The sequence below is a fragment of the Chlamydotis macqueenii genome, chromosome 4 (genome assembly GCF_036417535.1).
Source record: "Chlamydotis macqueenii isolate bChlMac1 chromosome 4, bChlMac1.mat, whole genome shotgun sequence".
Lineage (NCBI taxonomy): Eukaryota > Metazoa > Chordata > Aves > Otidiformes > Otididae > Chlamydotis > Chlamydotis macqueenii.
Window position 1 is genome coordinate 20,024,907 of NC_141559.1, and position 22,400 is coordinate 20,047,306.

Sequence of the window (22,400 nt, forward strand, 5' to 3'; positions counted from 1 at the left end):
TGAACTGATCACAACTCCCATTCTCTGTTCCCTTATTCTGCTGAGGAGGAAGAGGAGATAGAGAATTCAGAAGTAAAGTTGAAGAACAAGGGAGGGGTGAGGGAAGGTGTTCTTAAGATCTGATTTTGTTTCTCATTAGCCTACTCTGATTTGGTTGTTAATAAATTAAGTTAATTTTCCCCAAGTCAAGCCTATTTTGCCCGTGATGGTAACTGCTGAATTATCTCTCTCTGTCCTGATCTCAACTGCCAAGCCTTTTGTTATATTTTCTCTCATGCATTCCCTTGGGTAGTGGGGAGAGTGAGTGAGTAGCTGCATAGTATTTAGTACTGGATGGGGCTAAACCATGACAGTAATAGCTAAGGACCCTGTTCTGATCCCTAGGATCAAACCGTACAAATACTCCTCTAACTCTTTTTGAGTTGTTTTAGAAATAATGTACAATGACAACTGACATCTGAATACTCTACTCTCCTGAATGGCTTTTGTTATGCTACCTGGCGTTTCAGAGTCAGGCAGATTTGATATCTCAAACTGAAGAAAAGAGGATCAGTGGAAGAACTCCTGCACCAGTGAACAGGAGCTTCATCAAGCCAGAAGAAAAATTCATATGGCAGAAGCCAAGGCAGAGCAGGTTTGGTTTACAAATAAATGTGCTACAGAGCAGAAGATGTGACCTCCGGGGCCCCATCTACTCCCAGTGTACAGTCAAGCTGCAAGACTTGTGCTAAGCATCATTGGTTTTGAGGAAGGAGCTTGGTGATCTTCATGCCCCCATCCCCTTCTCTTTGAACAACTCAATACTGTGAACTTCGAAACACTACCATTGGGAAATTTAATATTTTTGCAGGATATGGATTCTTGATTTGCTTTTTTTTTTTTTTAAGTTATTTTTGGGTTCTGGTTTCCAGTTCACTTGTTTGTTTCTCAGTCATCTTTAGTGCATGCCTAGAGTTGCTGGGCTACTGCTCTTAGTACTCCAAACTGCCCCTCGGGGAAAGCCTGAGACAGATGCTGTTGTTTTTCCCCTTGTAACATAAGCTGTTTTCAATGTATCAAATACTTAATAATTCAAGTCATTTCACTCACCCTTTTCTTGACATATTTTGTATGAGTTGATTTTGTAAGCAATGAGTTAGAGAGCTTTGAAGCTTACATGATTATCTGGGCAAAGAATATTAAGTATCATTAACAAACATTCCTCTGTTTCAGTGGTCCCTGCATCCAGCTTCTCCTCACTAGAGTAGTGGTTAGGAAGCTTCTTGAAACATAGGAATTGAAGGACCGAATTGGAGTCAAGGTCCATGTAGCCCAAAGTCCACCAGTCAACAGAAGAGGAACAAGTAAGAACCTCCTGCAATAATGTGATCTCCAGATTGTTTCTTCAGTAGCTGGAAATTAGGTCAAGTATGACACTTACTGTCCCTTACATAGTTTTTCTTATAAAGAATTATCGTAATTCTGAAGGTCCTTCACAGTGACATAAATGATGAAACTCCCAAAGTTCTTGGCTGGAAGGACTTCTGCTGTTATTTCTATTGACTACTTACACTTTGGGCCAGAAAGCATTTCTATCTCTAAATTCTGAATTTCCCTCCTTTCAGACTTGTCAGAGATTTCATGATTTTTGTGTTTGGAGGCAGGATGGACACTAATTGCTATAGAGTTAGTTTTCCAGGTGACTTTAATGTGCCTGTGTCTCTGCCAGGGTCATGTGGAAGTGGCAGTCTGCATAGAGTAGGCCCAGAGGGACTCTAGTGTTGTCGCCAATGTACAGTGAAAACATATCCCTGCAGGCAGAAAGGGTGTCCTAGGAGCAATGGTAAGGAATGTGACAAGCCCAAGCTTTCCGATTGCTCCTCAGAGGTGAGTCCATCCAACTGCTGGTTTTCCTGTTGTCCAGGGGTAGCTGAGCACCTTTTAGTCAGGGATACTGTCAAGCCTGAGAGACCCTCTGATATGGTGAAGAGCTACCTCTGCTTCATAGGCAGGGAACAGAGGCACAGCCAAAAGATGAAGGGATTTACTCAAAGGCTCCCTTGCAACCAAATGCAAAGTGGATGGATCTGGCAAGCCCTGCTTCTTCTCTAACCCCTCAGATGCTCTTCAGCCGTATCACTCTGCCAGCTTTTTTTTCTGTCATAGCAAGTTTGCTCCTCTGCTTCCTAATGGGCCTTTTTGTTTTCTTTTTTTTTTTAAGTTTATGCATATCACTGTTTGTGCTTAACCTTTAAAAATTCCTAAGCATGATGACTGACAATGACATGAATAAGTATTCTAAAAAAAAAACCTCCTTACGATTCTTATTTGCGTTATTCCCTGAGCACACATAGTAAGATACTAAAAGCTGGTAAGATTGTCAACCAGAGTTCACTCGTCGGATATTTTTGTCACCTCAAATTGCCTTGTTATTTATGCGGCAGCTCAAATCTCCACCAAGTGCTGGTTAATTACTCAATCACTATGATTATATCATAACAAATTTATCAGCATTTTAAATGGTGCAGTGTCATGGTGTCAGAAAAGAATTACAGAGATGGCTCACAGTTGGTTGTTATCATTAAATGTGACATATAAAACCAAAATTGCAATTTCAAACTTACCCCCCATTCCCAGTGAAGATATAAATAAAACTCCCTTTCAGGCACACTGATAATGTAGGCAAGTAAACTTTGAGACCTCTGTAACGTTTAAGAAGTGCAAGTGTTTCATAAAGTCAATTATTAATTGGGCAAAATGAAAGACCTATGAAGTAAAATTTGTGAGTAATAAATACCAGTTAGTTCAGGAACTCTAACATTTGCAAAGTTGAAATGCTTTGGAAGAAAAAGGAGATTATTTGCCTTACTGGCACTGAGGCTTTTCAGATTATGATACCAGTAGATGATCCATCATGCATTTGTTGTATATTACAGCTCCACAGATGAAGATTTTTCAGATAATTTGTATACCCTAGTGACGATAATGTCTTGTGACCTCCGCATAAGCCTGATGATTTAGCCATTAGAAATAGTGTTTCAAAGAGCATGGAGCTAATGACTCAAAAGGTGGATTATGTTTTATGTGCCAAAACAATCTGGAGGTGGAGAAAGAGATATGTTTTCTAGCCAATGTCTATGTAAATACAAGTTCTGTGGGATGCGAAAGTATACAAAAACCTTGAGCTTGTTGCTAGACTTGACTTCCTATGGAAAAAATGCTCAACTGAAATAGGTAATTGAGCTAACAGAAATCAGTTAATTCCAGTTACTGTCACTGAAATGATTGTAGGGAACAGGTTTTTGACCTCCACTACATCCAGAATTCTTCAGGAAGACTTAAAGAATGTGGGTATTTTTCATCACAGATTACCTGTTCACCTGCAGTGTGAATGGAGCTTCAGGAGTAAGCAGCAACTGAAATGCTAACTCCAGCTTTTCCTCCAGTTCTGGCCATAAAATTAACATCTTTGCTTCGGTTTCACCCTCTGTTAAAACCAGAAAAATTTAAATGCAGGAAAATATCAAAGATGACCTATTATAAGGAAGAGCTTGTTTTACAAGGAAATGTTGTCCTCAGAACAGCTTGAATAAAGAATGCAAAAACACCAACTAAAGCTCAGATGTAACAGGAAATTTTTTCTGGGTTTCATGGCTTTTCTGCTACAAAGATTTTTATTTTGTTTTAGGCTACTGGGAAGTGCTTTGTGACTTTCTGTGAGTGGAAGCTAGGAGAGTAAAATCTCTATTGCATAGAGCCTTCTCCATGATAATTTGGGTCCCTTTTGCTTTTGGAACCAGCTCCATCTTTGAAAAACTTTTATTATTAGGAAGGCACTCCTCTTGCATGGTTGTTCATGTTACACAGTGATGAGTTTAGAGTTTCAACACTATTAACAGTGCCAAAACATCTCCAGCATGTAGAAGTAGCAGTAAAATAGAAATTTTGGCAGACACAATGCTACATAGGGAGTTTCTCCTCTGCAGAGGACAGCAAGCAGGTGATCAGGTTGTATCCCATTAAAATGGCCCTGAGTAGGATTTACAAGCTTCCACAGAGGCAACTGGGCTCAATTCCAGAGGCCCATGGGAACCATCCTACTCTTCTTGCTCTGTTTGGGCAAAACCTACTCCATGGTCTTCTCCATCCAAGTTTCCATGTTCTTTTTCTATCTTTCCATGGAAGGATAGAAAGAGAGAGGGAGGCGGAGTGCTGTCTGCTTAGGAGGAGATACTGAGCAGCAGATTTTATGAGTGTGCACTTCACACTCTGTGTTTCTTCCCGTGACCCATTCTGTGAGCTGAAATCATAGAATCATTAAAGTTGGAAAAGATTTTTAAGATCATTGAGTCCAACCATTAACCTAACTCTGCTAAGTCCACCACTAAACCATGTTCCTAAGTGCCACATCTACATCTTTTAAATACTTTCAGGGTTGGTTACTCAAGCACTTCCCTGGGCAGCCTGTTCCAACAACCTTTTTGGTGAAGGAATTTTTCCTAATATCCAATCTAAACATCCCCTGGTGCAACTTGTGGACATTTCCTCTTGTCCTATCACTTCTTCCTTGTGAAAAGAGACCAATACTTAACCTTACTAAAACCTTATTTCAGGTAGTTGTAGAGAGCGATAAGGTCCACCCTCAGCCTCCTTTTCTCCAGACTAAACAATCCCATTCCCTCAGTTGCTCTGCATAGGTCTTTGTCTCTAGACCCTTCACCAGCTTCATTGCTCTTATTAGGACACACTCTAGCACCTCAGTGCCTTTCTTGTAGTGAGGGGCCCAAAACTGAATGCAGTATTCAAGGTGCAGCCTCACCAGCACCAAGTACAAAGGATGATCGCTTCCCTAGTCCTGCTGGCCTCACTGTTTCTGATACAAACCAGGAATCTATTGGCCGCCTTTGCCACTTGGGCACACTGCTGACTCATATTCATCTGGTTGTTAACCAACATCCCCAGGTCCTTTTCTGTCTGACAGCTTTTCAGCCACTCTTCCCAAACCTATAGCATTGCATGGGGTTGTGTGTCCCAAGTGCAGGACCTGACACTTACCCTTGTTAAGTCTCATGGAATTGGCCTCAGCCTGTCCAGATCCCTCTGTAGAGCCTTGCTACCCTCAAGCAGATCAACACTCCCTCCCAACTTGGTGGTGTCTGCATATTTACTGAAGGTGCATTCAATCCCCTCATCCAGATCACTGATGAAGAGATTAAACAAATCTGGCCCCAATACTGAGCCCTGGGGAACACTACTTGTGACTGGCTGCCAACTGGATTTAACTCCATTCACTACCACTATTTGGGCTCACCCATCCAGTCAGTTTTTTACCTAGCAACGAGTATGCCCATCCAAACCATGAGCAGCCAGTTTCTCTAAGAGAGTTCTGTGGGAAATGGTGTTAAAGCCTTTATTAAAGTCCAGGTAAACAACATCTATGGCCTTTCCTTCATCTACTAGGCAGATCACCTTGTCATAGAAGGAGATCTGGTTAGTCAAGCAGGACCTGCCTTTCATAAACTCATGCTCATTGGGCCTGATAATCTTCTTGTCCTGTACATGCTTGTTGTGGTTTTGTTTAGTAAGGGGGGGGCTAAGGTGGTAGCTTCTGTAGGAAACTGCTAGAATTCGCTCCCCTTTGTTCAGTTGACTCGGCCAGGCCTAGGGCGGACCTGCTGCTGGCCAAGGCCGAGCCGATTGGTAGCAGAATGTTCCATGATAACACCTCTGCGATAACGTATTTAAGAAGGGGAAAACAGAAAAAAAAAAAAGAGAAAAGAAGATGTGAAGAAGCTGAGTGGGGGCAGAGGCGCAGAGGGGGAGGCCTAGGCCTCATGGGCATTGCAGGCCTCACCCTCTGGCATCTTGCCAGGCGGCCAACTGGGCCCGACTGGGCCTGACCCGGCTGCAAGAAGTGGAGAGGAGTTGAGCTGGATGATGTGAAGAGATTCTGAGAGGCATCTGCCTGCCTGTTGTGAAGAACTTTTCTTGTGAGAGAAACAGCTGCAGACACCAAGGTCAGTGAAGAAGGAGAGGAAGGAGTAATGCTGCTCCTGGCCAAGATTCCCCTGCAGCCTGTGGTGATGACCATGGTGGAGCAGGTTGTCCCCCTGCAGCCCATGGAGGTCCACGGAGGAGCAGAGATCCACTTGGAGCCTGTGAAGGACCCCACGCTGGAACAGGTGGATGCCTGAAGGAGGCTGTGGCCTGTGCAGGGCGCGCTGGGGCACCCGTTCTGGAGAGACTGCACCCTGTGGAAGAGATGACCCACACCGGAGCAGTTTCACAAAGGACTGTGGCATATGGGTGGGACCCCACGATGGAGCAGGGGAGGAATGTGAGGAGTTCTTCCCCCGACTACGAAGCAGCGGCGTAAAACAACGTGTGATGAACTGACCGCAACCCCCATTCCCTCTTCTCCCCTGTGCCACTTGGGGGTGGGGAAATGGTAGAGATAATACAAAGCTTGGGAAGAGGGAGGGGTTGGGGGAGGTTATCTTGTTCTCTGTCTCATTATCCTGCTGTTTGTAGTAATAAATGAATACTTTTCCCCAGGTCGAGTCTGTTTTGCCTGTAACGATAACTTTAAGGATTTTCTCCCTGTCCTTGTCTCAAACATCGAGCCATTTTTCCTTATATTATCTCTCTCTATTCTCTTGGAGGGTGAGGGGAGTGAGAGAGAGACTGCGTAGTCTGGTCCTGATCGGGGCTGAACTACGACAATGCTGTATGATGACACTCAGGATTATCTACTCCATAACCTTCCCTGGCACCAAGGTTAGACTAATAGGCCTGTAGTTCCCTGATATACGCCTTCCAGCCCTTCCTGTAGATGGACCTCACATTTCCTAATCTCCAGTCAACTGGGACCTCACCAATTAGCCATAAAAGATGGGAAGTGGCTTGGTGAGCACTTCTACTAGCTCCCTCAGTACCCTTGGGTGGGTCGCATTTGGCCCCATAGACTTCTGTGTGTCTGAGTGGTGCAGCAGGTCGCTAACCATTTCCCCTTGGATTATGGAGGCTTTATTCTGTTCCCTGTCTTTGTCTTCCAGCTCAGTGGGCTGTGTACCTCAAGAACAATGTCCAGCCTTCCTGGACTCGTTTGCCCTTCAGGACTGCCTCCCAAGGGACTCTGTCATCCAGGCCTCCAAATGGGCTGAAGTCTGCCCTCCACAACTCCAAAGTGGCAGCTCTGTGAACTGTCCTCCTTAATTCTCTAATAATAAAAAACTCAATTGTTTCTTGATCACTATACCCAAGATGGTCTCCAACAGTCACATTACTCACAAGTCCTTCTCTGTGAATAACAGGTCCAGTGAGACACCTTTCCCAGTTGACTCAATCACCAACTAGGTGCTTCCCCTAGTTGGCTCACTCACCAACTGAGTGCCTTCCTTAGTTGGCTCACTCACCGGCTGTGTCAGAAAGTTATCTTCCACACACTCCAGGAACCTCCTAGACTGTTTCTTCTCTACTATATTGTGCTTCCAGAAGACATCACATAAGTTGAAGTCCCCCATGAGAACAAAGGCTAGTGATTGTGAGACAACTCCCAGCTGCTTACAGAATATTTCATCTGCCTCTTCAACCTGGTTGGGTGGTCTATAACAAACTCTCACTATGATATCTATCTGCCTTATTGTTGTTTTGCTTTATTTTTTACCCATAAGCACTTGACCCTTTTGTCACCATCATTAAGCTCTAGATAGCCAAAAATATTTCTGTGCCTCTCACTATGCACAAGAAGTGAGACTGAAGGCCACTTAGATGTATTTGCAAGTGAGTAGCAGAGGCACAGAAGAAGAAAGGTGCAGTGTTGTGCAAATTACTTAGCTGAATGAAAATCAATGACATCTTTTCACAGATGCCATTAGTGTGAGCTTAAAAGAGTCAGGAAAAAGACATCTAAAGTATTTGGTGTACTCTAGTGAAGGGCAAAAGATACTTTTACTGGAAGTGTTGAGACTCAGAAATCACTAGTTAAATAAAAACAAGCATGAGACACTGACTGGAGTTAAAGTCCTTGCAATCTGGTCGATTATTCGTATGGCTGAGCCCAGTAAGAGCCTTACTTTTGATGACAAAGCCTGTTAGTCTGGTTGTTTGGCTTTTGAGGTTATATATAGAAAGTTGATGAGGCCAAAGAAATTAAGTGTGTGGCTAAAATGATGATACCCATCTGTGCAATCATTCTAAGATGTGGCCCAGGACCACCCCAAGAGAGAAGTGGTTGGATTTTGCCTATTTTTTTTCCACTCAGTGTCTTCATTCTTGCCTTTGTGTCTTCATTCTCACCTTTAAGCTTTATCTTTGCTTCTGCCGAACATTCATCTTGGCTCAGAGGCCTGCCTGAGATTGTAGAAGATCCAAGACTGACTACACTGGACTAGACTAGACTAGAATAATGATATAGAAAAGTGAAGAGGAGATTTAGAAGAATAAAAGACTAATCAGAATAACAAAATTATCAAATATATATCCTAGCAGGAACCCTGCCTAACAATTTAATTCTTGTATGAAAATATAAACTACTAACCTTGAGAGAAAGAACGGTAGAGTCATAAACTTAACATAATGAGATACTTTCAGGATGCTCCAGCAGGAGCTGAGATAAGTTAGATGGGAACATCCTGAGGGGGTACAGACACACTGGCTGAAACCAAGATAAGGGGGCTTGAGGAGTTCAGGAGCAACTGATAGGATGTACAGACACAGTGGCTGAAACCAAGATAAAGGGACTTAAGAAGTTTAGAACCAACTGGTAGGGTGAAATAACCAAGGAAATTGGGAACCAGCAAAGATAAGTCAGCAAGAAACCACCCTGGCAGCAAGAACAAAGCAGGAGAAAGGTCTGAATCCACGCAGCTGGACATAGTGATAAGGAGGAGAGAACGACCACCAGAAAGACTGTGACTCCTGAGCACAGACACGAGCTGGACACAGAGACCGGGGAATAACCTGTCATGGGAGGAAACTTATGATAATGATTTCTCAGAAACCTAATTAATATGTAACAAGTCCACGGGAATTCTATGAATATGTATGTCTATGATGCATAAATACTGTACCTGTTCCTTAACATGTTGCACACGTTTGGAGGAGCGATCCCCCATGTGCCCAGCGCTGTATTAAAGAATACCCGCTTAATAGTTACATGGACTATTAAGTTTCTTTTATTTTAGCTTTTTCAGCTTCAAAACAATATAATATTTCAGTTGGAATTTGAGCCATGAGGAACACCACTGGTGACCGGTCACCAGCCAGATGTAGCTCCATTCATGACAACCCTTTGAGCCCTGCCATTCAGCCAGCTCTTCACCCAACACACTGTGTACCTGCTCATCTCACAACTGGACAACTTGTCCAGAAGGAAGCTGTGAGTGACAGTATCAAATGTCTTACTCAAATCCATTGAAAAATACATATCCTGCCTTGTTTTCATCCACCAGGTGGATGGCCTTATCGTAGAAGGATATCAAATTAGTTAAACAGAATTTTCCCTTTGTGAACCCATGCTAACTGTGCCTGATGATTGCATTGTCCATTTTCCAGGTACTGTGGTTAGACTAACACAAACTAGTTTCCTGAGTCTTCCCTCACACCCTTTTGTAAACTGGAATAATGTTGGCTAGCTTCCAGTCAGTGGGGAACTCCCCAGACTCCCAAGACCTTTGGTAGATGATTGAGAGGGGTCCTGCTGTGACATCCACTAGCTCCTTCAGTACTCTGGGATGAATCCCATCAGGCCCCATGCACTTATGAACATTCAGCTGATACAGCTGGCCCCTTACAATTTCACTATCCACAAATGGAAAGTCACTGCTCCTGCAGTCATGGTCCTCCACCTCAGAGAACTGGGCAGCTCAAGGTGTATCAGTGTTATTAAAGACTGAGGCAGAGAGAGCATTGAGTGCCTCTGCTTTTTCTTCATCCCTGTTAGTCAGGTGACCATCTTTAACAAGGATTGGTGCAATGTTTTCCTTGGACATCCTCTTGCTATTAACATAGTTTAAAAGGCCTTTTTTTTTTTTTGACACCACACTGGCCAGTTGCAGCTCTAGCTGAGCTTTGACCTTTTGTGTCTTCTCCCTGTGTATGCAAACCATGGCTCTTGTGAAGCCTGATCTCACAGCTATCATACGATTTGTTTTTTTTTGTCCTGAGTTCCAAGGGGAGTTCCCTGTTCAGCCAAGTTGATCTTCTGCCCTGCTTGCTTTGTTTACAAGATAGTGGAATTGTCTGCTTCCGTACTTCTAAGAGGCAGTTCTTAAAAACTGACCAGCACTCGTGGGCTCCTAAGCCCTCAAAAGCAGATTCCCAGGGTACTCTGCTAAGTAGATCCCTGAATAGCTTGTTGGCTCCCTGAGTGCTTGTGTCAAGAAGTACTTGCACAAACTTCAAGAATTTCACAGACATGCTTGTCATAGCATTATGGTATTCCCAGCTGATGACTGGGAATTTGAAGTCTCTCATAAGGACAAAGGCTACTGATCCAGAAATTTATCCTAATTATCTGTAGAATAACTTTTCAGTGTTAACAAGCTGGCTGGGTGACTTGTAGTAGACACCCACTACAACATCTCCTTTGACTGAAGTGCCTTCTTCAACTACAGCATCTGCCTTGCCTTACTCATTCCTACAGCTTCAAACAGCTTCAGGAAAAGTGGCTTTACTCTCTTATAAGATCTCAGAAAACAAGATCATCCCATTGATTTCTGCTAGTTGGATAAAGCAAAAGCTGCAACTATCAAGCAGCAGCAATAGTAGTGCATATTATCCTCACCAACCTGGGTGCAGTCCTGCAGCATTTGAGTATGGTGGGCAGAGCAAGATGCTGTTAATGAGGTCCATTGACATTTGCAGATGAAGCAAGTGATCAGTCAAGCCCAGGGTCCATTCGTGAGCAGCAGGAGATGAAACTGAAGATGGGACTGGAGACAAGCTACCAGAACATGTAGGCGTATCTAGGATCAGGACTGGAGACAGACACATCTACAGCATATCTCAAGACAAGGACTTAAGCTTATATAAGCTCAGGTATGAGCTTAAAAGGAGCTTCTGCTTCCTATGCAGAGGGAGTGGGTGGGGATCTGAGGAGAGGTTCATCAGGTTAATCAGGGCTGCAGAGGCCTATCAATGCCCTCGGAACCCTGATGCAACATGCAGCAGCTGCAATTTTCAAGGGAATTTCTCTCTGCAAACTGCATCATTATTAGCTTAGCACAGGTGGAAAAGGCTGTTGCCTGTCATTTTTTGAAGCATCACTAGGCAGACTACTGCCAGAAAAGGATTCATGGTCCTGCCATACAACAAGAGCCACTGTTTTTGGTTTTTTTTTTCAGTAAATTGAGGCTCAGTGTGCAGACCAGATTAAAAGATGAGCCTCTGTCTGAGAGGGGGAGTTAGCTGAAATGCTGGCAGTTCCTGTTGACGAGCACCAAAATATGGCTAGGTGATGGCCTTTAGCAATCTGAGGTTTGGATGGCTGCTCTGCCTGAGGGTGCAAACCAAGGGCATTCTTGTACCAAACCAGATCTTCATGTGTAGAGTTTTTCCTATGCTAAATGAGTGAGGTATTCTACTGAATTATTTTGCTATCTAAGCATATTTTAGCAGGACCATCACTTAGAGAGGGTGTGCTATTTGGAGCACGTTCATGTTTCAGCTGGATGATTTTCTGCAATGGACTGAAAGACAAGCCTACAGGAAAAAAAAAGAACACATAAAGTAAATTTGCATTTTTTTTCAAAGGCTGCAGAGACATTCTGCAGAAGCTCACAGCTGCACTGCATCATCTCCACAAATTCAGGTTACTTTTCAGTCACTATGTTTATAACCTAGACAGTGATTTGGTTTCACTGGATCTAGGTAGGGATAGATGCAGCATGCTATATTTTCACACCACCTTAAAATAAAAGAAGGGTACAAATGATGAGAGTCTTAGCAGAGATGACTTACAGGATGAGCACCCCAAGTTCATCCTCAGAGCTACCAGGAAGTAATTTTCTTACACACCTGATCCAGTTACAGTTATTTAGGCAGTTACTATGCTTCAGCTTAGTTGTACTACAACTGTGCATGCAAATGTAAAGTGAAGCTAAATGTATGTCAAGCTAAATGTAGCTCTGTTGGCAATTAAAGCGGATTACTTTAAATTTCCTTGTAATGGGAGCTGAGTGTTCACATGAACAGTTGTTCAGTGGCTCAGCTGATGCATGGAAACTTCTAGTCATGCTAATGTAATCTGCAGACTGAGCCCTTGCCCATGGTACAAGAACAAAAGTGCATAATTAGAATTAAAACCTTGCAAACTGATGCTTGTGAGTGGAAATGTTTCCCAAGATATGAAAATGAACTTGCTGGATTTACTGCTGGAAGTTATTCCTGTAGTAAGTAGCTTAGCAGGATCCATCAAAGGATTAGACATTTATTTGAATAGTAAAACTGTTTGAAATTACTCTAGTGTCAAAATAACTGACAATTTCTTGGGTTTTATAGAACATGTAAAATCTAGAAGGGACTTTCTAGCAGAGTAGTTCCCTGCAGAAAATATCCTATGTTGACAGATTTATATGTATCAGAAACTGGCATCTGTCAGAGCCTCCATGGCTCATTGCCCAAACCTCTCATGGTAATTCCCATGGGCTGACATATGATCCACTCCAAACATGGGCTCTGAGTCATGCATAGCTTGTGTCTTCACTCCTGTGATTTGTTTCTGATAAACATTAAACTCTTCAGAGCAAACATTATTTTAGCTGTCCATCTGAGTTAATAAGCTTGTGTCCATGCTTGGGCTGTTCTGACACTGGAAATAGTCCTGCCTAAGAATTATCTTGTTGGCTTTTAGTGGTTCTGGACTGGGAGGACAGAGACTCATGTAAAGGGAGGCATGTTGCTGCACAGGGCACCCCATATCAGCAGCACTTCCTACCTTCTGGTTTGCTCTTTTTTTACTTTTCATTTAGATATATCAGACCAATGTTACAAGTCCCTTCAAAAGTCCATTGTAAGCTGGTCCCCAGCCATGGGGAAGATCTAGCTGCATATCTTAGTTTTATGAATTTGTAAACTTTTACTTGAGTGAAACTTTCACAGTGCATAAAATTGAACATGTAAATATGTCTCTATCCACCTGGGAACTTACTGAGTGACTGACCTCAGCAAGAAAGTGACAAGAAAGAACTCCCTTTCCCTTTAGCAAAATCTCTCTCTAAAGCTGGACATCAATTAGCACAATTGGTTTTGATGGCAAATGTATAACCCAGCTTTTGCCCATAGCCAAAAGGAAAAGGCATAAAGTCCTTCTCTGTGGTATAAGCAAGGCATTACCTCAAGTTCCCTGTCAAGTATGAGCAGGCTGTCAGCAGCAACGAGGATGTTCTCTTTCTGGGCTGCCTAAGATGAGTCCAAAGCAACAAAGCAAAGGGGAATTTTTAAGCAAAATTCGTAGATAATGTAGTGTGGACATGCTAGCGAGGACTCTTGGGGAATTGTTGCTACACCAGTCAAGAATGTGGCAGTAATTAAAGACTTATCAGGAACACTTTCAAATGAGAGTCTAAAATATTGATTTAATTTAGATATAATAGGAAAGCTATTGTACTTCCTGTTAAGTAAGTATAATTTCATTACTTAAAAAAAAAAAGAATATTGGTAGTTAGGAGATAAGCTAGAAATGTGTACAATATCTGTAATTCTTTTTAGTAAAGTGTTAGATGAATGTTTGAATCTAACAGACTGGGCTCTTTCAGACACCTTTTAATTTCTTTATCCCTAAGACATGGATGAGTTTTAATTTCTCTGTAGTGAAGGGATCTATGACCAAAAGTCTATGAAATCTGTTGACAGATTGAATCATTAGTTTTTCTGGCATGAGTTTGTCATCCTTGGGAACATGATTAGAAAGATGATCTCAGTTAAATGAGCTAGAATATCAGAAGTGTCCGCTGTTCCCCAGAGTAGTGAAATTAGTTGGTTAAGGAATCAGATTAAAAAGTCAGATATTTTCTACATATACACACACACATTTCTTTTCAACTAGATGTCATAATACGCATGCTGATGTAGAACATTGTATTTGATAAAAAATTCTGTTTTCAAGTGGCTATTAATCGTTTAAAAATAAGCACCAATTCAGCGAAAATATCTAAATGAAACCTTTCCAAGTGAAGAACACAATACTCCCTTCTTTTTTTTTTAGCAGAAATTTTCCTGTTTTTCCAGCTGATTTCCCCTTTTGTTTTCAATGAGCAGAGGGTAGGTTGCTCAGCAGATGAACAGAAAAGCACGAAGTCTACTGAAGTTCTGGATATCTTTGTCCAAAGTGAGAAGCTGCCTGAAACTATGTATGTCATAGAATCATAGAATAGTTTGCTTTGGAAGGGACCTTTAAAGGTCATCTAGTGCAGGCCCCCTGCAAGGAGCAAGGGCATCTCCAACTAGATCAGGTTGCTCTTCATCCAACCTTGCCTTGAATGTTTCCAGGGATGGGGCATACACCACCTCTCTGGGCAACCCGTTCCAGTATTTTACCACCTTCATTGTAAAAATTTTTTCCTAATATCTAATCTAAATCTACCTTTCTCTATTTTAAAACCATTACTTCTTGTTCTGTCATAACAGGTCCTGCTGAAGATTTTTTCCCCATATTTCCTATAGGCTCTCTTTAGGTACTGGGAGGCCACAATAAGGTCTCCCCGGAGCCTCCTCTTCTCCAGGCTGAACAGCCCCACTCTCTCAGCCTGTCCTCGTAGGAGAGGTGCTCTAACCCTCTCATCATCTTTGTGGCCCTCCTCTGGACTCTATCCAACTGGTCCATGTCCTTCTTATGTTCGGAGCTACAGACTTGGACGAAGTATTCCAGGTGGGGTCTCACCAGAGCAGAGTAAAGGGGCAGAATCACCTCCCTCGACCTGCTGCCTACGCTCCTTTTGATGCAGCCCAGGATGTGGTTGGCTTTCTGGGCTGCAATTATGTTGAGCTTCTCATCCACTAGCACTCTCAAGTCCTTCTCAGGGCTGCTCTCAATCCATTCTCCGCCCAGCCTGTATTTGTGCCTGGGATTGCCATGACCCAGGTGCAGGACCTTGCACTTGACCTGGTTGAACTTCATGAGGTTGGCACGGGCCCACCTCTCCAGCCTGTCAAAATTCCTCTGGATGTCATCTCTTCCCTGCAGCCTGTCGACCACATGATACAGTTTGGTGTCATCATTGAACTTGCTGAGGGTGCACTCTATCCCACTGTCCATATTGCCAGCAAAGATGTTAAACGGTGCTGGTCCCAATACCAGCCCCTGAGGAACACCACTCATCACCGGACTCCACATGGACATTGAGCTGTTGACCACCACTCTCTGAGTGGAGCCATCCAGCCAATTCCTTATCCACCGAGTGGTCCATCCATCAAACCCATGTTCTCTCCAGTTTAGAGAGAAGAATGTTGTGTGGGACAGTGTCAAATGCCTTGCACAAGTCCAGGGACTTGCTCGTCTCTTGTCCACTGATGCTGTAAGAATTTCCAGGAGAATCTGCTCCATGACCTTCTGGCCAGGCACAGAAGTGAGGCTAACTGGCCTATAGTTCCCTGGGTCTTCCTTGTTCCCCTTTTTAAAAATGGGGGTTATGTTACCTCAGCAATTACCTCAACAGTTACTGCAGGGTGTTATGTCCTTCAGCAATGAACCAACAGAGAGACTGACTGACTAGATTTATGTGTGGAATGTAAATGAAAGCTTCAGAATTTGACTTAATGATGTAACCATCCAACTGATTCCTCATCCACTGAGCCGTCCAGTCATCCAATCTATATCTCTCCAATTTAGAGAGAAGGATGTTGTGGGGACCGTGTCCGAGGCCTTACAGAAGACCAGATAGTTCTTCCCTTGTCCACCAATGTAGTTACTCCATCATAGAAGACCAGTATATTCTAGAAGCTGTTCTTTGATTTTCTGCTATCTGACAACTCATGGCATAACATTGTGAGGGAAAAGAGACTGTAAACTCAAACTATTCTCATTTGATTATATTTTTCTTTTCAATGTAGTGCAATTCAGAAGTTTTACAGCATATAAGCAATACAGACAAGAATCAGGTCATAATGTTCATCAAAGCAAGAATAGGTGTTAATTTATGGATAGATTCCACCTGCTCTGTTGCACATTTCTCTGAAAAGCAGGAAGCATCTGGACCCTGCTTATAAGTTGTTCAAGCAGGAGAGTTAATTAAGGCACTCAGAAATTTTGCACATTTGAATGCGAAGAAAGAAGACATGGAAGCCTGGCAAAAGCAGAGAGAAAGTGAGTGAGCAAGGGGGTACTCCTCTCTCTGACCTGGTAGTCTCGGCTGGGGAGCACACTAACCCCCCTGTGATTCTGGAAGAAACGGTCAGAGACTTACTACTCCAACTGGACTGCCACAAGTCCATGGGGCCGGATGAGATCCACCCAAGAGTGCTGAGGGAACTGGCGGAGGTGATAGCCGAGCCGCTTTCCATCATCTATCAGCGCTCCTTGTTGACTGGTGAGGTCCCGGAAGACTGGAGGACTGCCAACGTGACTCCCATTTACAAGAAAGGTTGTAAGGAGGATCCGGGGAACTACAGGCCTGTTAGCCTGACCTCGGTTACAGGGAAGGTTATGGAACAGATAGTCTTGAGGGAGATCATGCGGCATGTGCGGGATGGCCGGGGGATCAGGCCTAGCCAGCATGGGTTCATGAAGGGCAGGTCCTGTTTGACCAACCTGATCTCCTTTTATGATCAAGTGACCCATCTGCTGGATGAGAGAAAGGCTGTTGATGTGGTCTACCTAGACTTCAGCAAAGCCTTTGACACTGTCTCCCACGGTATTCTCCTGCAGAAGCTGGCAGCCTGTGGCTTGGATGGGTACACTCTTGGCTGGGTAAGGAGCTGGCTGGAGGGCCGGGCTCAGAGAGTGGTGGTGAATGGAGTTAAATCCAGCTGGCTACCAGTCACAAGTGGTGTTCCCCAGGGGTCGGTGCTGGGGCCTGTCCTCTTCAATATCTTTGTTGATGATCTGGATGAGGGCATTGAGTGCACCCTCAGTAAGTTCGCAGATGACACCAAATTGGCTGGGAGTGTGGATCTGCCTGGGGGTAGCGAGGCCCTCCAGAGGGATCTGGACAGGCTGGAGAGCTGGGCTGAAGCCAGTGGGATGAGGTTCAACACGACCAAATGTCGAGTCCTGCACTTCAGCCACAACAACCCCAGGCAGCGCTATAGGCTTGGGGTGGAGTGGCTGGAGGACTGTGTGGAGGAAACGGACCTGGGGGTACTGATTGATGCTCAGCTGAGCATGAGCCGACAGTGTGCCCGGGTGGCCAAGAAGGCCAACGGCATCCTGGCTTGCATCAAAAACAGCGTTACTAGCAGGAACAGGGAGGTAATTGTCCCCCTGTACTCGGCACTGGTGAGGCCGCACCTTGAGTACTGTGTTCAGTTTTGGGCCCCTCACTGCAAGAAAGACATTGAGGCCCTGGAACGCGTTCAGAGGAGGGCTACGAAGCTGGTGAGGGGTCTGGAGCACAGGCCTTATGAGGAGCGGCTGAGGGAGCTGGGATTGTTCAGTCTGGAGAAGAGGAGGCTCAGGGGAGACCTTATAGCTCTCTATAACTTCCTGAAGGGAGGTTGTAGTGAGCTAGGGGTCGGCCTTTTCTCTCGTATAGACAGTGATAGAACTAGAGGCAATGGTTTCAAGCTGCGCCAGGGGAGATTCAGGGTGGACATTAGGAAATATTACTTCTCGGAAAGGGTAGTCAGGCACTGGAATGCACTGCCCAGGGAGGTGGTGGAGTCACCGACCATGGGGGTGTTCAAGAAACGTTTGGATGTTGTGTTGAGGGATATGATTTAGCTGAGAAGTATTGGTGATGGTTGGACTGGATGATCTTTTAGGTCTTTTCCAATCTTGATAATAATTCTGTGATAATTCTGTGATAACACAGGAGGAGGAAGTTACAAAGGAAAGGATAGTAAAGAGAAATATGAAAAGGCTTGCTGTGAAATACTGGAATTCTCAACTGAAAAACTCATCCTAATAAACTAGGACAGGAGAAAAAGGAAGTGATGTGGGGGGAAGAGAAGTGTCAGCACAGCAAAAGATCTAGGAGCTCAATTTGTAATATTCAACTCCACAAGTCACAAAAGAGGAAACTCTGTATTTGAAAACAAAAACATTCCAGTCAACTCTGAAATAATGTATTTTCCTATTGAAATGCACACAAAAAATACTAAGCCTCTGTCAAAGGAGTTTTGTTGTAAAGAAATTCAATGACCTACATAAAAGTACACTTTTTTTTTTTTCCCCAGCTCAAACAAGGAAATTCAAAAGCCAAGCTTCTGAAGGAATATATTTCAGAGTCTCAATTATAGCAGGCAAAAGAGAGGCTTATGGACTTATGCGGACAAGCACAACTGACAGCACAAATAACAGGTAAACCAAATTGAGTAAGGATGGAATGGAGGAGGACATAGGCGTAAAGGGGTGCATGGACAAAAGACAGAATGGGGCATATATAAAACTGCCTCTTGCCTTTTGTTATGACTGCTGGGAATCCCAAAGGCTGAGGTGAGAGTGAGTTTCCTGCTCTCTTGCTGCATTTGAGAGAGATGTTTCCTGGCAAACACTGGCTCCTGGAAGTCACTTCTCAGATCTCTGTCTTGCTGAAACTGCTTGAACTAGTTCGTGAAGCTTTTATGTCATCATTGTTAAAGGCTGGCCAGAGCTGCTGCTTTCCCTCTTTTCCTCATATTACACAGCTAGCATTTCTGACTTATACCTTAATTAGCAGTTTTCTGCCTCCAGGCTGCTATCCTTGCTTACAGCCTTCTGAAAACACAGTGGCAAAACTTTAAAAATTATACCTCAGGAGGATATTAGTGACTTAAAGCTCCTTTCCTGATGGATAGGGTTCAGCTTGCTAGGAGCTTTGCTGGAGCCAATGCAAACGTAACAAGACACTTAGACCAGACAGTGGTGTTGTCAACCCTCACTTCATACCTGGAAAGATTCCAGGGACGTGAGCTGGAGCAGCATTAACTTTGTGAAATTCAACAGGGAAAAATGCAGAGCCTGCACCAGGGACAGAGCCAGCCCCTGAGCCAGGACAGACTGGGAACTGGCTGGGAAGCATGAGCCAGCAGTGCACCCTGACAGCGATACAGGCTAGCTGCATACTGCGAGCTGGATCACAGTGTGTATAAGGAAAGGTTGAGGGAAGAAGCTTTATTCCACCTGGCTGAGAGAAAGTTGAGGGAGATCGAACTCCCTCTTCCACTTCAAAAAGGGCATGATAAAGACAGAGCCATGCCACTCTCAGGAAAGCCAGCAGGAACCTCTGCAACAGAAGAAATTCTTCCCCAGAGGAGTGGCACAGCCATGGGATGCCAGAGAGATGGCATCAATAGGGATCTTTAATCGTTACCTGGTTCTGAGCTACTCAATCTGGCTATGACAGTAGATGTGCTTGGAGCAAGGCATTGGATAGAGACCTCCAGAGGTTCTGTCCCATCTAAATCTGTCTATGATTGTATGGAATCTTTTTAGTCTATCTTTTTGATTTTTTATTTACTGCTTTCCTTTTCTGACAATGTGTCTGAAATTTTTCACGTGAAAAAAGTCAACCTTCTGCACAAAGAAATGCGTGTCTCCACCTCGTTCTCATCCTTTTCACTCACCTATGCACAAGAGAAGATGACATTTATGCCTGTTATTGGCTTGATCCACTCTTTGTCTGTCACTTCAGCTGGCACTCCTTGTCACTCCAGCCCATACCAGGACTGGAAAATGGAACTGGAAAATGAGCACAAAATTTACTTGTGTGTATCAGGGCTTCCAATTATTTTTCACTGAAGATATTCGTAAACAGCTATGGTCTGAATGTTTATACTGCTAACTCTGCTAAAGACTGGGAAAACTCTGCCCCAAACAGAACTTGCCATAGCTTTATGTAACAGTTGTATTTATGGTCTCTAATGGCACCTATTACAGCTAGTGTCTTATATTCAAAACATTTCAGAGAATAATACACTCTATTTTTTTTTGCCTGGAGTCTTAAATGGTACATGTGTAGACATTGTCTAAGAATTAGAAAAAACTGTTTTTAACAACTCAAATTAATTCTAATTATATGTCAATATAGGTATAAAATAGTAATTTTCAATTTCCATTGTCTCTCTACTTCTGCAGGATCCTGAACAAATTCCTTCTCTCACTCACGATCTCCTCTTACAGAGCTTCTCCTGTGACCAGAATCAGACATATTTCCCCCCTTGTATTCCCTTTTTACTCTCTTGCCAGTCCCATACGTGCTCTGTTGTGAACAGCTTGGAGGGACCAAACTGGTGAAGACAAATTAGACATCACAGCTTTGTCTGTCGCATCTAAATTTCTCCCTTACTTGAGATAAATCTACATTTCCCTCTGTCGTATTTCTGGCTTCCATGTAGACACATCTTTTGGCTCCAGGCAGGGAGAGGTCTTGGTGCAAAAACCTGTATTGTGCCATGAACTGTGAGGTCCTGAAAATTGCACTGGAGACTGCCCATGAGTTCCTAATTTTGCTGGCCTTAGCAATAGTAAGACAGCCTAATGACAAGGGACCTGTCATGTCAGTAGTTAGGCATCCCTAACCTGGTTGAAGGTAGAGGCCTTTGGGAGGTCACTGGCTCCAGTTACACATGGCTCATCAAAACAGATGAGACTGTGCTCCCAATGTCAGTGCATAAGCTTGCTGACTTAGTTTCAGTGGGTATAAGCGTTTATGCTAAAGAACAAACCTTTTGAGGAAAAAAGAATTGGATTGATAGCTGCACATTTGTGAAATATACCTTTCCTGTCCATAGCAGTATTTGCCCATGAAACTTTGACACTGTTCTATAAGAAATGGTTGTGCAGAGAAACCTTCCTTCTGTGGCTAAATATAGAGATTTCTCTACTCTGTCACAGGCGCTATTGATACCTAAAGACACTATTGTCCTCAGTCTCTACACTCAGAACTGTTGTATTAAATATACCCAAGATAAATGAATTCCAAACCACACATTTCCTGTAACACCTCAAAGCTTTTGAGTTGTTATTGGAAGCAAATTTGAGCTCTCAGCCTTTGGAGATAACATTCATCTTGTTTAGCATGTTCCTTTAAGAGTAACAAATTCAGAGTATGGTGAACTGTTAATATGGAGTTAAATATCCTGCCTTTAATTGTCATGAAGATTAACATAATCTTTTTATGCCTGAAGATAAACAACCAAACTTGGGTTTAGAAAGGTTCTCTGTTCCAGTTGACTTTGTTATTCCCTGTGGTTAGTAATATCACTATTGACTTTCATTGTGTGGAGAAGTGCTTCTTTTATGACAATTAGTGTTTTGTCTTAATGCTGCAAAAGATGTACTGCCAGAAAACTTTGCAGATTTATTTCCAAAAGGTAAAAATTACACAAGGGAAATTATTCACTCTGCAAGTTTTATTCTGTATTCTGTATTCTTCAGTGTTACAAATTACAACAAAATGCATGGCAAACAAGCAGGACGACGAACAATCACAGGAATATGAGCTGCACTTATGAACATGCACATACTTTTAAATGTCCGCTTCAGAGTGAGATAGGATATTATTCAGTTATTCCTTGGCAGAGTTGTTGGAGGTATGGACAGTTATCACTAAGCCAACAAGCCATCTGTTCCACTTTTTAAGCCAGAGGAGAAATGGTACATTATATTTGGATCCCTACAAGCAGTGTGATACCTCTGGGATCTCTCGTAGGCCCCTTTAACCATTTCATCCACATTTTGCATCTAATAGGTCATGTTGGTGGTTCCTCGAATGGTTCTACTTGTCCTATGACTTGAGATCTTTAAGAAACATCTTGTTAGCCCAAAGTCCATAAATATTGAATAGTCTGTCCACTGGGCCAGGCTGTAAGAGATTAAACCTTGAGTGTAATAGGAAGAACAAATAAATAACTTCTTTTCCTTTCTGGCACCTTCTAAAGCTTTATAACTGCTGAGTTTGATGTTGAGTAGTTTGCATTTATTTTAATCATTATCTGTTGTGAGAAAAAAACTAATTTAAGGTGACTCACTTACATGAAGGCAAATCTATTCCTCAGGAGTGCTGTGTCTGCAGACAGTACTGAGCTTTTCATAGGAGAGAAAATAAGATGCTAGTTATTAAAGACAATGCAAGGTCTGTTCTCAGGAGAGGATAATTAACTGCACAGCTAAACAAGGTAAAACAACAGCGAAGTAGCAGGTCTGAAGAACAGAGTTTGGGAATAAACTGCATAACATTGCTTCAAAAGCAAGCATTATGCTGGGAAATTAATGATGTGATTGTCAGATACAGTTGCCTTAATTTCAGGGAAGAAGTCTTCTGTGAAATACTCACTGCTCCCCT

General features: G+C 43.2%; 1 long non-coding RNA gene across 1 annotated transcript in view; it reads right to left on the reverse strand.

The window, feature by feature from the left end:
- Positions 1 to 6,089: 6,089 nt before the first annotated feature.
- Positions 6,090 to 22,400, reverse strand: part of LOC147600854 (uncharacterized) — an 840,330-nt gene continuing 824,019 nt past the window's right edge. Inside the window, exon 3 of the long non-coding RNA XR_015258372.1 lies at positions 6,090 to 6,152. This is a non-coding gene — a long non-coding RNA (uncharacterized LOC147600854). The remainder of the gene's footprint in view (positions 6,153 to 22,400) is intronic.